General features: G+C 35.5%; 1 protein-coding gene across 16 annotated transcripts in view; it reads right to left on the reverse strand.

Annotated features, from left to right (window-relative positions):
* FOXP2 (forkhead box P2) overlaps positions 1 to 15188 on the reverse strand; it is a 404157-nt gene that overhangs the window by 304563 nt on the left and 84406 nt on the right. For 3 of the 16 annotated variants that reach the window (XM_068189932.1, XM_068189931.1, XM_068189933.1), the window contains exon 1: positions 1971 to 2222. The exons of the other annotated variants lie outside the window; for them this stretch is intronic. The gene's annotated coding sequence lies outside the window, so the exon portion shown is untranslated. Of the gene's footprint in view, positions 1 to 1970; positions 2223 to 15188 lie in introns of those variants that run through there. 16 annotated transcript variants of the gene reach the window in all.

Below are 15188 nucleotides of genomic sequence, written 5' to 3' on the forward strand. Positions count from 1 at the left end.
AGGCTCTCAGTATAGAGAGCCTCTTTTTCCAATAACAATTAGTTTCAACGCTCAACACTACCAAGGGACCACTCAGAAGAATATTTATGGACATATATGCTATCTTTTTTTGGAATCAATACAAAATTTAAATAGAAATTATAGGTTGACTCATCTGAAATACTTGTATTTAAGTAGGACCCACTATCTGATAAAAATACTGAAACAAGGTCTCCATGTCCTGGGCCATCAGGAATAGAAGTTTAGTTCCACACATTGTTTCCTGCTGTCTTTCAAGTACAGCCAGTGGGAATTTCTATAAATTTTATGGAAACACCAAACTGCCCAGTTTCGAATTGAAACCACGATAACTTCAATTAAAATATTTTGTTGGCCAAGTTTACAAAAAATGCCAAGTGGTCATTCTCATGCAATAGTCCCAGCACAGCTAAAATAATGCTGAAATCACAATATGAAAGCTGTTTTCCAAGTCTTTTCAAGATATTCAAAGGACCAGGTATATCCATGAATATTGATCAGCATGAACTAGGATCACCAGTCCAGTTTAAAAATGATATCTGACTGGAAGGGGCACTAGCAGCTCCAGTAATCCTGTGTTGAATCCCTGTCACTCTCATCTTCAGGCCCCTGCAAATTATCTAGAACCATTTCAGACCAATTTGTATCTCCAAATTACATTAAGCAACAGAAGCCTCTAAACAGTCAGAGAAGGGACAGAAAAAGATGTTTCTACAGAGATTGAAGAGATTGACCACCGAAGCCTACAGCTGTCTGAAGTGCTTGCTGAAGGATCCCATGTCTCTCCAGTGACTTGTGACAGATTTTAAGTATACCAGACTGCTGGTGTAGACATCCAGAATAAGGCTATGAAATACACTATTTTTCCTTGTAAATAGACACTTGGTAATGAAAGCTACTGAAGCTGTGTTTTCTTTTAAAAAGTTGTGAAGGCAATAAAATACTTCCTTCACATCTCTGCTAATATGAGACTTTTGATCTTTACGTTTCTGTCCTGTGGCATCTTTATTACAAAAAAAAAATAAATAAAACCCACAGAAAACGATCTTCACATAACAAGCAATGTGTTTACTGCTTCCAGCACAAAAAACCATCTGCTTATTATCTCTGATAGTATGAACTTCTGTTTTATTCTCTGCTAGGCCATCGCAACACATCATCAGCAATGTTGCTCATAGGTGCATCCCAGAACTACACATGGTAAAGCACAGCAAATTTTATTCTAGTGAAGACTCTATCAATGCCAATTTAGAAGACTTTCCAACAAGATGCAAAGGCAGGGCAGAAGAAAGAATGACAGATTAGAATTTAGACTGCCTGTGTTTGTGCACAGTATGCCCAGCAGTTAAAAACACCCAGCTTCCTAGTCTGATTACGGATTTTATTTAGTAGTCCTGCATCAACACACTGTTGCAATATTCCAGCATACATTAGTATAAGTTCTCCCTGTCAAACTGCCCCGTAAAAGCAGAAATATTAAAAATACAGCTCTTCCACACACATCTGATAACTCAGCTAATTAAACAGATGTTCTGGTATTTAGCATCAAACCAGTTAATATGTGTTTTTCATTTGCATTAAAAACTCATATCTGGTAGAAAAGAAAATGTGTTTTGGTAAGCAGTAATGCTTCATCAGCTTAACTTAAAACAGTATCTGACTGAAAATGCCTTCTGTAAAATTTTGGGTTAAATCTCCAGTCTTAATCTTTACATACCTTCAACACATCTCGACTAAGTTGGTTCTATTAATCAGGACGTGACATACCACTAGAGTCTAACCAAACACATTAAAAACACAGATGTCAGCTTTTCAAATAATGTCTGGTAAAGAAGAAAACATCATATTTAAAGCTTTACACAACTCTCCAAAAATGTCTGCTTTCCCCAACATATTAATCCCTCAGCATAACTTCATCGTGGCACACTGAATGCACTGACTTATAACTTTACATCAGAATGGCAATTTGTTGGATAATCTTCTAAGAGTATGAAGGTTTTTAAATCAGTTTTAAATACACAACATACAGGTGTGCTTAAGTATCTTAGATTGGGATTTTCTTTAAATCCAAGCTATTTCACTTAAAATTATTATACAGAGAACATGTATACCTACAAACAGCTATAGAAAAGTTATTGCAATAATCTGTAAAAACTTCAAATTGAATTTCAAGTATTTAATTTTACTTTTGAAACTTTACAGGAAAACAAGATATTTAAAAAGTAGCCCACAAAATACACATGGAGGTAGTAGGGCCTATTGTCAACAATACTGCTCTTCTTGGGAGTAAAGGGATACAGGTTCTATGGCAAAATTATGTATCATTATTTTAAGGGATCTTGACAACTGATCAAATCAGAGATCTGTGGAAATATGGCAAAAAAAGATACTGCGGGAATTAAAAAAGTTAACCAAAAATGTAATTCTTTACTGAACACAGAAAAACAGACAACTGAAAACTGACTGATGGTATAGATAATTTCTCATCCAAATGTCAGTTTCTCTTCAAAGAGAATACAGGAAAGTGAGGATGGAAAAGTCAGTATGGCTTTTTTGATGGGGAAAACAGCTAAAGAGAAAGACTAATGATGTAAAAGTATTTTCAAGTGTATCAACATATAGAGAAAAAAGTAACAACTAAAAACATTTTTTAAAGAAAAAAAATTAAAATTAAGACTAAACAGACTTTTTTTGTAATGCTTATTCTGAGGTATTACTAGGAGGTCATATTTTAAGACTTGAGATACAGAATAAAGCAGATAGTGGTAATTACTCCCTAATGTTACAGATTATAGAGTTGCAAGCCACTCTATGATTCTATGATTTCCAGAAAGATGCTGTGCAAAAAAAAAAAAAAAACTGATAAAACCATCTACACTGTGGGCACGCATCCACATCTAATTATACGCTCACCTCAAAACACTGGTGCGATGTTTGATCTTAGCTGCTTGCAGCTAATCAGACAATATTTGTGGAAGAGCAATCAAAAGTTTTCCAATGCAGAACAGTTTTTCTCTGCCTGATGCCTTTTTCAGGATTAAATCTTGCCTGGCCCTGTAACACTTCCCCTGTTAACCTACATTTTAAAGCTATGTCTCTATAAACCTTCAACCCCAGAAGGTGCTAACTCATCTGCCCATATATTCACCTTTAACTACACCTATATGGCAGACAGAGCCTGTCTCACACTCCACTTATCATTGCCTTTAATCTGATCTCCTTTTTAAGCACACAAAGATTCCATCTACTTTTTTTAGCTATCAGTAGCCAATTCACACAGTATCAAGACTGACAGGAGTCCTAGATGAGTTATTTCATGACTCTTTCAGAGTGTGACTTCCTGATGGCATCTTATTTTTCCAGGCAGGAGTCTTAGTATTCCACATAGAAATTGGCACACAAGTCAGCCACTGTCTCATACTGAGTCTCCACATAATTGCAAAATAAACAAAGTTGATCTGATCCTTCAAGACAATGTATTTCCAGAAATATAGAAAGGATTGTAGGAAGGGCAAGTATAACACTACAATAAAAAAACAGGAAAGAAATGAACAGAGGAGCAAGGGAACATAGGTACTCAAGGCAGGTAAGCATTTCACAGGTATTTTGGCTGGATAGCAACTTCAAGCAATATAGGTTTATACGTGTTTATTAAAAAAAAAAAAAAAAAAAAAAAAGAAAGGAAAGAAAAAAGCTTCAGGAAAATAAATACAGTAGGGACTTTGAGTGAGGCAAATCAGAATGCTGCTTGGGGTCTTTGCTTTAAGTCCAAAGGGTCTTTTTTTTATTTTCTGTATGAGAAGCAGAAAAGAAAAGAAATTGAAATAAATAAATAAAACCTTCCAGTTTCAAGCACACAAACAATTGCCTCTCACACACACAATTTCAGAAGGGGCTGAACGTCAGTCCACAGTTATTAATCTTGCAATGTCACTGTGAGTCTGTATCACAGTTGCTTTACTTAGCTCCCTACATATTCTTTCTTACAAAAACATCTCAAAAGGTTTTCTCATTGCTGAGCATGCCTATAACACTATATTTTATGACAAAATCTTCTAAAGGTGCCAGTTGATATTTTTACTGTATGCAATATGTTTTGAGTAAGGAATTTCAAATTTTTGTTTTCATATAAACATCCAAATCTATTACTATTTCACAGACTCTTGGCTGGAATTTCTTTTTTAAATCAATATGCTTCTTACAACAACAATGACTAAAAGCACATTTCATGTTTCTGGACAAAGTCAGCATAAGAGACTAACAAGTAATGAGTGCAGGAATGACTTTGCTAGTGTGCAGGTAAAAATTAATACAAAAATACAAATTCATCAAAAATTATTTTAAAAAGAACAAGCTAGATAAAAGTGATAATTTCTACAAATAAGACTAAAAAAGTTCCAGAAATTATAAAAAAAAATTCAGGTAAAACAAACATCTGTGACATCTTTATTGAAATGATTGAGAGTGCAAGGTAATGAAATTGCATATACTTAGTGTTTAAAACTTAAGTAACTTAACAAAAGGTCCTTCCAATACATGTGTATATATATAAAATGGAGGCCTGGGACACTCAGTTTCTTAGTTCTGCAGAGGAAGTTTATTGCTTTAAAGAATGTTGTAAGAACGCAGCAGCACAGCCATCAAATGACTAAGGCAAAAAAAAGGAAGAACTGCCAGTACTGAAATCCAAGAGCACCCAGCTGGTAGATTTTAAGCTACATGGATGAGGAAGAACATGTCCTAAGCTTCAAAAGGCATACTGCATGCCACTGAAACAAAACATGGATATAATCAAGAGGGGGTTACTTATAAATGCACCTAATCTGTAATTTTTAGAGAAAGACAGTTCTTCATGTGAGGGAAGCACACTATCCAGATACAGAAAAATACATTTAATAGCCATTTTGACAAAATACTTTAAAACTATTATCAAACAATAATAATATGTTATTGCCACATATTGCCTTGTCACAAAAATAACAGAACCAGATGGGCGAACACATGATAGAATTCTCAACATTTAACCTCTGACCACAGTCAAATTTAGAATCAGCAAATGTCCAAAAGCTCTTCTCAGTTCACGAACATGTGACATCCTCCACGAAATAAGCAGATTGTATTTCCATTTGTACCAGACAGATGTTAGCAATAGGCAATATACTAGTTCCACAGAAATATCTTGACCCTAAATGTATCCAAATGCATTCATTTAGATTACATGCTTACACACTACACAACTCTGAAGGGCAAAACTAGCCTTGTACTGCCCTGGAATTGTCCCAAGCACTGCTCTGCATTGCCTTCAGTGGCCTTGCCCAAGCCAGGACCATGCTAGTGGGTCCTTTTGCCCCTCTGCGTCCAGCCCTTTCTCTTCTCTGTAGTTCAGCCCATGCCTGCATTACCTCCCTGGCTCCAGACAGTTCAAAAGGGAAAAAAAACTAGGGTCCCAACACCCACAAACCCTGCAGATGTCTCTGTCTCCCCAGAAAAATGATGGAGCAGCACAGGACAGCCAGGAGCTGCAAGGGCTAGGTCTTCACCAGGTGCACAGTACAGCATTTTGTGTCAAGAAACACAATCCAGCAAAGTAAGGGATAGAAGTCGTGTCTGGACAGATTCTGTATCTCAGTAACACCAACTCAGCCACGGAGAAGACAGAAGTTTTAGGAAAGCAGAAGATGTTCAACTCAATCACAGTACCAAGAGTCTTCTGTACCACAAAACTCGATACTATAATGTCATAAAAAACATAGCGCCATTGTCTATCACTGTTGGATTCGATACAATCAGCATGATACAGTTACCCATCAGCTGGGGACCTAATAAGAGACAGATTCTCCTTTTTTGTGGCATAATTCTCTAGACAACATACAGAAAACAGTGCCAATTATTATGGTAATAGGATGACAGGAAAGTCGAAAGTGTTGCATGGCAGCAGAGTAACACTGAAGAGAAGGCAGCTTTCTCACCCTTCAAAATTCTTCAAAAGCAGAGAGCAAGTTATAGTCAGTTAAAAAAATTTGGAGAAGGAGAATTGCCTATGACATACACTCAGTTGAACAAAACTCTACAAAGTTAAAAAGCCCATGTTTTGAAAATATTCAGAATTATTCTGAGAAGGTAAAGGAACCATTTAAATACTTCTATCTAACCCAAGGATAGGAAGGTGCAGTAAAGGCAGATATAAGCATAGACAGACACATTGCTCTTGGACAGCATTATATGTTTTAATGACAAAGAAATCTTCTGAGTATGCCTTTTCTGCAGCATCTCCCAGATGGTCAAAGCAAATGCAAAGTACCATCATACAAATAACAGAATAATCTTGAATTACTAGGAAACTTCAGCCTTAAAAGAGATGCCTCAAATTACCTGGTAATGGCTTATTATTTTGTCTTTTAACTTAACATCTGTTTGGAAATCCTTGTGAGTAAGCAAATGAAGAATATACAAGTCCTATGATAAGAATATGTACAAATGTATGAAAAATATTACTAAAATAAAAATAAGTGAAGTTTAGAATTCGGTGTTGGAAAGATACAACATGTCTGAAAAGTCAGAAATATAATTTCACCTATGACCACAGGGAGTTTTGTTACTTCCAACACTCGGGACAGGATGCAATATTTTCAAAAGCTGCATTAACTCCATACTATTTTTATTTTATTTTACTGATTTTGCAAATCTTTGTTTACTGCTGGAGAGAATACTGAATATCACCATCCTCAGGACTCGTCTTTGTTACACCTCTGTAGTTTCACTCCAACTGTGCTAGAAATTATTTTCAGCTGGCCCAGAGGCACTGTCGAATGTTCTGTGCTGCCACGGGCAAGACCAGTATTTGATAGCTAACTTAGGATTCCTGCTGCCTGAACTGGTCGAGAACAAGCATGTGGTAGAAGTGATGAGCTTGCTCTCCTGAGGGTAGGGTGCCAGCTGCACTATAAAAGAGAGATAGTGTGGAATTAATAGTGGCCTCACAGGCAGGCTGTATATTTTACCTTTCAACAGAAAAATTCATGCCTTAATGGAAGGTAGAATGGAAGAACGAGGACTCAGAATGCAGAAAAGGTAACTATTAACTTGCAAAATTAATTTCTTTCAGTTCTGTGGACTTCAGCCTCACTATTGTAAGATGCTTTTCAGATGCTTTAAAGAATAGTTTGTGCCTAAATACATGCATTATCTAATGACAAACCACTACAGAATTTCTACAGAAAAATAAAGACTAGAAGCAAATTCTGTATGTGGAAACTCTGGATTGATGGATGCAAGAAGGTAGAAGTGGGCTTATAAAAAGGATGCATAAGCAAATGCAGCACAGGCTTTTTTGATGAGCTCATAAGGTTCTCTCATGGGTACATAGCTATAGAAAATAAAATATAGCTGTGAGAGAAAGTGCCTTCAAACATGTAGACAAGTCTGGAAGTAGAAGGCGGCGCCTACAAGTGCAAGTGAAATGAACAGGCAAGACATAATACTTGATTATACAGAAGAACACACTCAAAAGACAAAGTTCAGAGATAAATCTCCTAAGATTTTGGACCTAACAAACAAACTTTCTCTAAAATAATCTATGTAGCACTTATACTTCATTTGGTTCCACTGACGTTTTCCACCCCCTCTCAATCTATTGCTGGACTGCTCAGCACATTAAGAAAGCACACATGTAAAGCTTAAGGGAGTATCTTAAATTTGAGGAAAGAGGCCTTGAGAATATAAAACAGGATGGGATATGAAAACACAAGCAGACTAAAAGAAGGAATTCTGTGACTACAGTTTGCTTTAAGGAAGGCAAGATTTGATTTGCAAACGAACAAAAAAAAAGAAAGAAAAAAAATTGTGAAAGTTAGGCAAGAAGGTCTGAATAAGGAATTTACTGGAAGGATCAAAGGAAAAAATGAATCTGAACAGTATCAAAAATAAAAAAATGTAGGATCTGGTCCTGGTCAGGATGCATAAAGCATGAGGAAAGTAAGAGTAAAAAATAACCCTGAGTCACTGAATCTGAGTGATAAGAAGGATAATATTCTTGTCATTCATGATAGAAAAGGAGAGAAGTGGATAGAGTTATGTTTTGGAATTATAAGATAATTAACAGACATCATGTTAGAGATCCAGCCTGGGACACGAGACTAGATGGAAGGAGCAATAACATTGGAAAGACAGATTTACAAGTCATCAGTATAACTTTGACAATAAAGGCGGTGCAAGATTGCTCTTGTTCCTTCCATTTTTATTTTGTTTTATGAAGAAATTTGCATAAAGTAAAATCTGCATGTTTGAGTTTGGAGTTGTCCTACTAGCTACTCAACTGAATTACTGACTCTAGATTCACTGCCATAACCAGAGGATAGTACAGGTAATATTGCTGGTGATGATTCCTTATACCACTAATGTCTCCCAAAGCTTCTTTTCATCTCATCTGCCTTTGGGACCAAATGATAGGAAAAGCTGGATTTTCTGCTACTTACAGTGTACAGCTAGGCTCCTCCATGTTTAACACCCTCCCGTTGCAGTTCAGGGAAATTAGTTTTAGACTTGTCCCATGAATCAAGTTCTTGCACAATGTGACTGATTCATCGTACACAAAATATGGAAATTATCTCAGCAGTTACTACCCTAGACAGCAGTCGCGTTATTAAAATGCTCAGTACATAAGGATTTACAGTAGGTTGATGAAGTCTGTCACTGAGCTTTGTACCATTTTTGTTACTTCTTATGGAGCAATCTGTAATTGAGAAGCCAGGCTGACAGCACTAGAAGGTTTAACACACACCATGCACAGAAGAGGCTGATCAGTGGACCACCCTGAGGTGGAACCTTGGGTAAAGAACACTTCATGATCATTAGCAGAGCACCATAGGGCCAAAAGGGACTACAAAAGGTCCCATAGTCCACTTGTGCTATTCCAGAATGTAATCAGCAGCCTGTGCCTAGGAGTTCTTAAAGGCTTATAGCTATGAAAGGCTCATGGAGCATCAATTCCAATGTTTTGCTATTCTCTGACTCCAAAGTATACCCAATGTCTAACCTTGATCTATTTCACTGTAATTCAGATCCACTATTTCTGCTTTTAGCCACCTGGAGTAAGGTGAACAACATTGCAGCAGCTTTCTAATGCATTTAAAGATTTATCTTGCCGCTCTCATTCTCCTCTTCTTTAAGCTATCAATTTTTCTAAACCTTCTATAATTGCCATTGCTTTTATACAGACTCTTATCTGTATAGTTCATCCCCATCTTTTCTGAAGTGCTCAGAACTGAATACATTAAACCTGAGCAGCGTTGAAAGTTTTATACATCTTCTATACCATACTTAATTTTCCAATGTTTGCACTTTTTAGAATTGTATCACATCAGTTTTGCATCTTTGGTTGGGAACACCTACAATCATAAAACCTCTTTCTAAGGAGCTGCTATCCAGATAATTATTCCGTACTCTGTATTTCTTCGGTGGATTAGTCTTGTTTCAGATCCCTGTTTCACTCCTTCAATTCAAGACTGCAGTGAGGTGGCAGTAACAGGATACTGTCTTATGTCTGTCTTGTTGGTATGTTGAGTGAAGCCTGTGATCATTGCTAAATCCATTTTCTATTGGTTGTAACACATGGTTTTTGTCATATTTACAGCATGTTGAAGGTATTAAAAATTGGAAGCTCTTCTCATCTGAACAATCTCTGATGCAAACAAACATATTTTATAGAGATTATTTTTGATAAGAATAAAAACTGGGATGCTGGCTAATCCAAGTTCATCCAGGTATGCTGAGGAGAGAAAGACTTGCCAAGCCACACTATGAACAGAAATATTTCATAATTGCTTTCAATTCTCCTCCATCTCTACAATATTTTTACTGAGCAAACTGAACTTTAGACAATCTGTTCTCAGTCTTTCAGTATAAGTTTGAAATAAGGTTAGTCAGTTTCACATAGTTTCATATCCCCTACTTAACATAAACTTCTCAAAAAGTGCTTGAGAAGGACTATTTTCAATATTCAAATTGCTGTATAGCTGTAGCAGTCATAGCTTCAAGAAGATGTAGCAGAATTTCCATTATTATAATGATATGTGATAGTTCCTCTTACATTTTGCTTAGATTTTAATTTTTCCAGTTTTAAAGACCATTATTAAAATGTATTTATTCTTTACTTATTTTTAATCATAATATTCAATTGAAGTTCGGGTCAAAATAAATAACCTGGCCCAAGGGCCTAATTTGCAGTGAGGTCCTATTTAAGAGTTTGCTGATAAGCTCATGAAGAAATAATTAGAACACTTAAAGTGACAAATTAAAGCCCATGCAATTAGCAAAAACCCTCATGATTACTTAATATTTTCTAAGTGGTTTTGAAAAAGCAATGACAGGATTTATTGCTACAAGATAAAAATGCTAGTCATGCGGAGAAGTGAATTACATATGTTTACCATATTGAAGAGTGTGAGAAAAAATCAAATGCAGTAAAAGGATATTAATAAATTAACACTACAGCATACTACCAAAGTAAAATATTCACCCTATCACTTAGTTCTGTCATGGTGGTCTGTGAGTCCTGAATTTATGCTGTCAATGCCTAGGCAAAATATATCTCAATTTCTGTGTTTAAAAGTAGTGTGTGATCATTTGAACCAATTTATATTATAGCATCTGATCAAATAAACACATTTTAAAAACTAGTTTTCATGCAGAATTCTGAGGGTTTTTTTTTTTTTTTTTCTGTAGCACAAAATAAAACTAAAAGGGATCCATGCAAAGTTTGGCCTTTGTCCCAAAGACAATCATATCCAAACTTCTCTGAATTTTTTTTGTTTGTCGAACACAACATCATTCTTGATTCTTTGCTGTTCTCAGAATACCTTAGAGCACAGAGAGAAATATTGCGGGTATTAAAGTTGCATGCTACATGCTCACAAACATGTACCCCTGCATTTACATATATAAGACTCCACTGAAAGAACTCAAATCACCAATAAACCTACACTTTTTAGCCATCCCTTGGTTTTCTTTCAATTAAAAATAGTTTCAGAATGGGAAATTAAATTCTCTAAGAGTTCTCTACAGTGCTGCTTGGAGAAAAAAAAAAAAAAACCTGTTGTACTTGAAATCTGTGAAAAGACTTTGCATCAACCTCCAGGTCTGGAAACAAGAATAAACTCATTAAATCCGAACAGACTATTGCTCAACTGAGAAACAACTCACTTCAGGAAAAGATGTATCTGTTCAGCTGGTTAGAGATAGGAAACATTTCCTTTCTCTCACCAATAATCAGTACTAATAAATAACTTGAGTAATGTCAGCACATGAAAATTCACTAAAAGATTTGCAGCAGCAAACCAATTGGCACTTTATGCAGTATTATTTATATGGAGCCTGTGAATTGAAGTGCAAGTTATTTGCGTCTATGGAAAAAAATACAAAAAAGTTTCCAGCACCTAAGATCTTCCATCATAAATGTCTGGCATGTTTATAGTGCAAATTTATATAAAAGACCACCCTTCCTCAACATCTTACAATATGAAATGTAGTGTCCAGTTCCATATGTGGACTACAGGTTTCAGACTACAGGTTTGATTCAGCAAGCAGTGTACTTTTTACTCAAGCACAGACAATACTAGAGAAAAATGTATAAACAGGGTCATTTCCTAATGCAGAGCAGAGCATCCTTTCCTCAATGCTCCATTCTCCCTGCTCTTCTCCTCCATAGCTGACTCCAGACCTGACAGGAACCATTTCTTCCTCTATCCATTGGCACGAAAGGTCAGCACTGGTTTAAATGTGACCATTCAGTCCCCATTCTCATCTGCTATTGAAATCCATCCTCTTGACACCTAGGAAAGGTTTTCTTCACATAGGGTAGAATACTACACAGGAAAACTATCTTCAAGAAAACTTGTGATGCACAGCCCAAAAGAAAATACATAGTTAAATGCTGGGGATTTTGACGACTTTCTCTTTTGTGCAATGAAGTTTTTATGGTGATTTGCTTCTGTTAATCAAGGTACAAATGTAAAATAAGCAACGCTGACTATTCACTCTGTCAGGCTGGTGGAACCAATGCTCCAAAGAAAAGAGGTGCAGCCCCCATCTGCACACAGCTTGGGGCAGACACCTCTGTGTGCTCACACATCTAGTGCTGTGCAACGGCAGGTTCTCCTCTCTTGCCTGTACATAATCTTTTTCAAGTGTCTGAATGTTGGCGATGGAGAATGTCTCAACCTGCTAGTTAATACGTATCACCAGTCACTATTGAATCCTTTTTAAATCATTTACAACTGAAATTTTGGTAATAAAAACCTTTTGCTTACAATCACTACAGTTCCTGTTTTCTTAAAAGTACTAGCAATAACAGGTTTAACAAAGCAAAAAAATGTGCTTTGTTGCTTAGTGACCTATTATATCAAGACTTTCAGTCTTTCTCAAATTATTTTATGTGAGTTGACCATTCTCAAGATAAAAAAATTCTGGGTAAAAAGTCAGCAAGAAACACTCTATTCCTCTAAAATAAGTTTCCACTATTTTCCATTGAAGAAGAAGCAACAACTGCATGTCTGCCACAACATCTTTGCAGATTGTGTAGTGTTCTCAACAACTGGAAATATGATTGTAGCAGATACAACCCAGACAGGAAAAAATTCCCAAAAGTAATCAACAAATTTCAAGAACTTTCATGGACAGACCTTTATCACCTCTACTTCCTTCTTCATTATTTCATGTAATGTTTAAAAATCATTTGGGATGACACAATCGCAGGGATGTAAATAATTTCATATCAAAACCAGTCACCCTTGTTTCAACACACCTACAAGTGGATTTGAGCCAAATGCCATTTAGCCTGCATGATAACCATGTGTCTGAGGACACAAGCAACACTGCCAGAGACACTCACTGTAGCTCTCTGCTGTGGTGGCTGGAAGCAGAGCCCCGTGCACACAGACACAACACACCAACAGCTCTGGTGGTTTGGCAGTACCTCAGAAGTGTCAGAAACACTCCTCGCTGTCAGACGATGATATCCTACACATAGTTCAGTGATCAGGGAAAGCACATAGACTCTGATGCCAACCAACTATCCCACCATGGGCTTTTCAGCTGCCCTTTCAGTGCAAGAGTACTGAAAGTTTAACATTTCCAAAAACATTTCCGCTTTGACTGTTTTTTTATTTGAAACTTGTGATCTCCTTTTTGGAATACCTTATTTTCTGATTGGCAATATTTATTAAAGAAAGAGAAAATCCCTAAATGCATTTGCATAGACATTTCTGTGACACAGAGCTGGTTTCTTGTTCTCAGTGGCTTTTACAAACTTTTAGTGAAATCTAAATTTCTTTTACATAAATTTTTAAATTCATTTCCACTGCCACATACTCATAGATCTACAGAGTGGCTCATAGGCACACAAATTTAGGACACTAGAGAGAAATAGATACAGTAGTTAAACTTTCTCTTTGGTAAATTTCTCCTGTTCAACACAATAATTTTATTTAGAAACTTATATAATCCTGAAAACACTGCCTTCATGTACTAATCTATACAAAAACTTGCATAGGAGAATATTGCAAAAATATATTTAATCTGCAATGTAGTATATTCTACAGTACTTAATTTCCCCAGATTCTCATAAAATTTCTGCATACAGGCTTCATTCTCCAGTCATGTTACAGGTAATTCAGAGTAAATTAAAAATTAAACATAAAAAAAAAAATATTGTAACAGACCTGGGGAGGTCTATTGTTATGCACATCAAATGGAAAGTCTCCTCCTTAAAAATGCATAAGTTACTAGCTAACTACTAACTAACTACAGAGAAAATAAGTTAATTGCATATTTACTGGTTACTCTGAAGTATGTCTATGTTGGTCTTTTAACTTGATTGAAATGAATGCTTGTATTCAACTATTTAATCTTTATTTTCTCTAAAGAAATCAATTTTTAAAAAGTCCATAAAAGACTACAGAGAGATCTGCTGTTTACTAAATAATGCATTCAAAAAATGCCAGATTCAAAGATGCATTGTAAAGCACAAGACCGAGCTTGTGAAGTCTTCTATGCAAGAAAGGCATCTGTCAGGAAGAAGAAAGTAAAAAAAAAAAAAAACATCTAGCAGCATAGTACCATGAAATACTGAAATGATAATTGCTTTTAGTTTGAAACACAGGATGTGGTATCAGGGAAAAAACATTCAGGTAAAAATGTTTCAATGCCCAATAAAAAGTAAATAGAGTTTTTCTTTTCAGTAAACAGATAAATGTTTCATCTTTTACTTGAACATTCCTGCTTTCTGTGTTTATTTGTTTCTAATTCCACTAGCATTTGTATCCATTTTTCCTTGTGTGATGGCATACTAAAGAACAACTTTAGAAAAATTTTAAAAAGACAAAAAAACAAAAAGAAAGAAAAATCCATGAAAGAACACAATGTTAAGAAGCAGTAATGTTTAAAAGGGAATCAAAGGAGAGGAGAGGAAAGGAGAAGAGAGCAGCTAAAAAGACGGAAAAAAGATAAAGGGCAAAGGATTTAAAAATTAAACAGAAGGAAAAAGATTAAAGAAAGAATGGCAAAAGGCAATGCAAAAGGATTTAAGAAGCCAGTATAAAGAAAAGACATTCAGTTACGAGAAAGGAATAGCAACTACTAGAGAAAAATACTTGAATATAATGAATCAAAAAAATGGAAAGAAGTTAGAAATTAATTTTAAGAAGACAGAAAGTTAGAAATCTTTTTTTTCCATCCATGAAATACATACACAAGATTCAGTGAAATTTTAAAAGTCTGTTTCAATTATATACACTATCATTCAACAATTTTTCAGGTTTAGTAATTTTAATTATATGAAAATAAATACAAAGTTATGCAATGCCAAGTATTTCCTAAGCAGGTGTTTATGTATCATGTGCAAAGCTGAGAATAAAATGCATTTCTATTTAAAATAACAAATCCTTTTCTTTATATTAGCAATTGTATTAAAATTCAAAGAATTTGCCTGTCTATATGGAGTTTTAGCATCATTATGAAGATCATTAATAGTTTCTGAAGGGTTAATTACAGCTTACAGCTGCTTATTTTGCAGCCAGAAGCACTGTATTGCAACCAGTTAAAGACAAAACTAGAGCAACCAACAGATTGACTGGACTTCACAAAACAGAATTAATTTATTATTAATGTTATCATCT

Source organism: Anomalospiza imberbis, chromosome 5 (genome assembly GCF_031753505.1).
Source record: "Anomalospiza imberbis isolate Cuckoo-Finch-1a 21T00152 chromosome 5, ASM3175350v1, whole genome shotgun sequence".
Classification (NCBI taxonomy): domain Eukaryota; kingdom Metazoa; phylum Chordata; class Aves; order Passeriformes; family Viduidae; genus Anomalospiza; species Anomalospiza imberbis.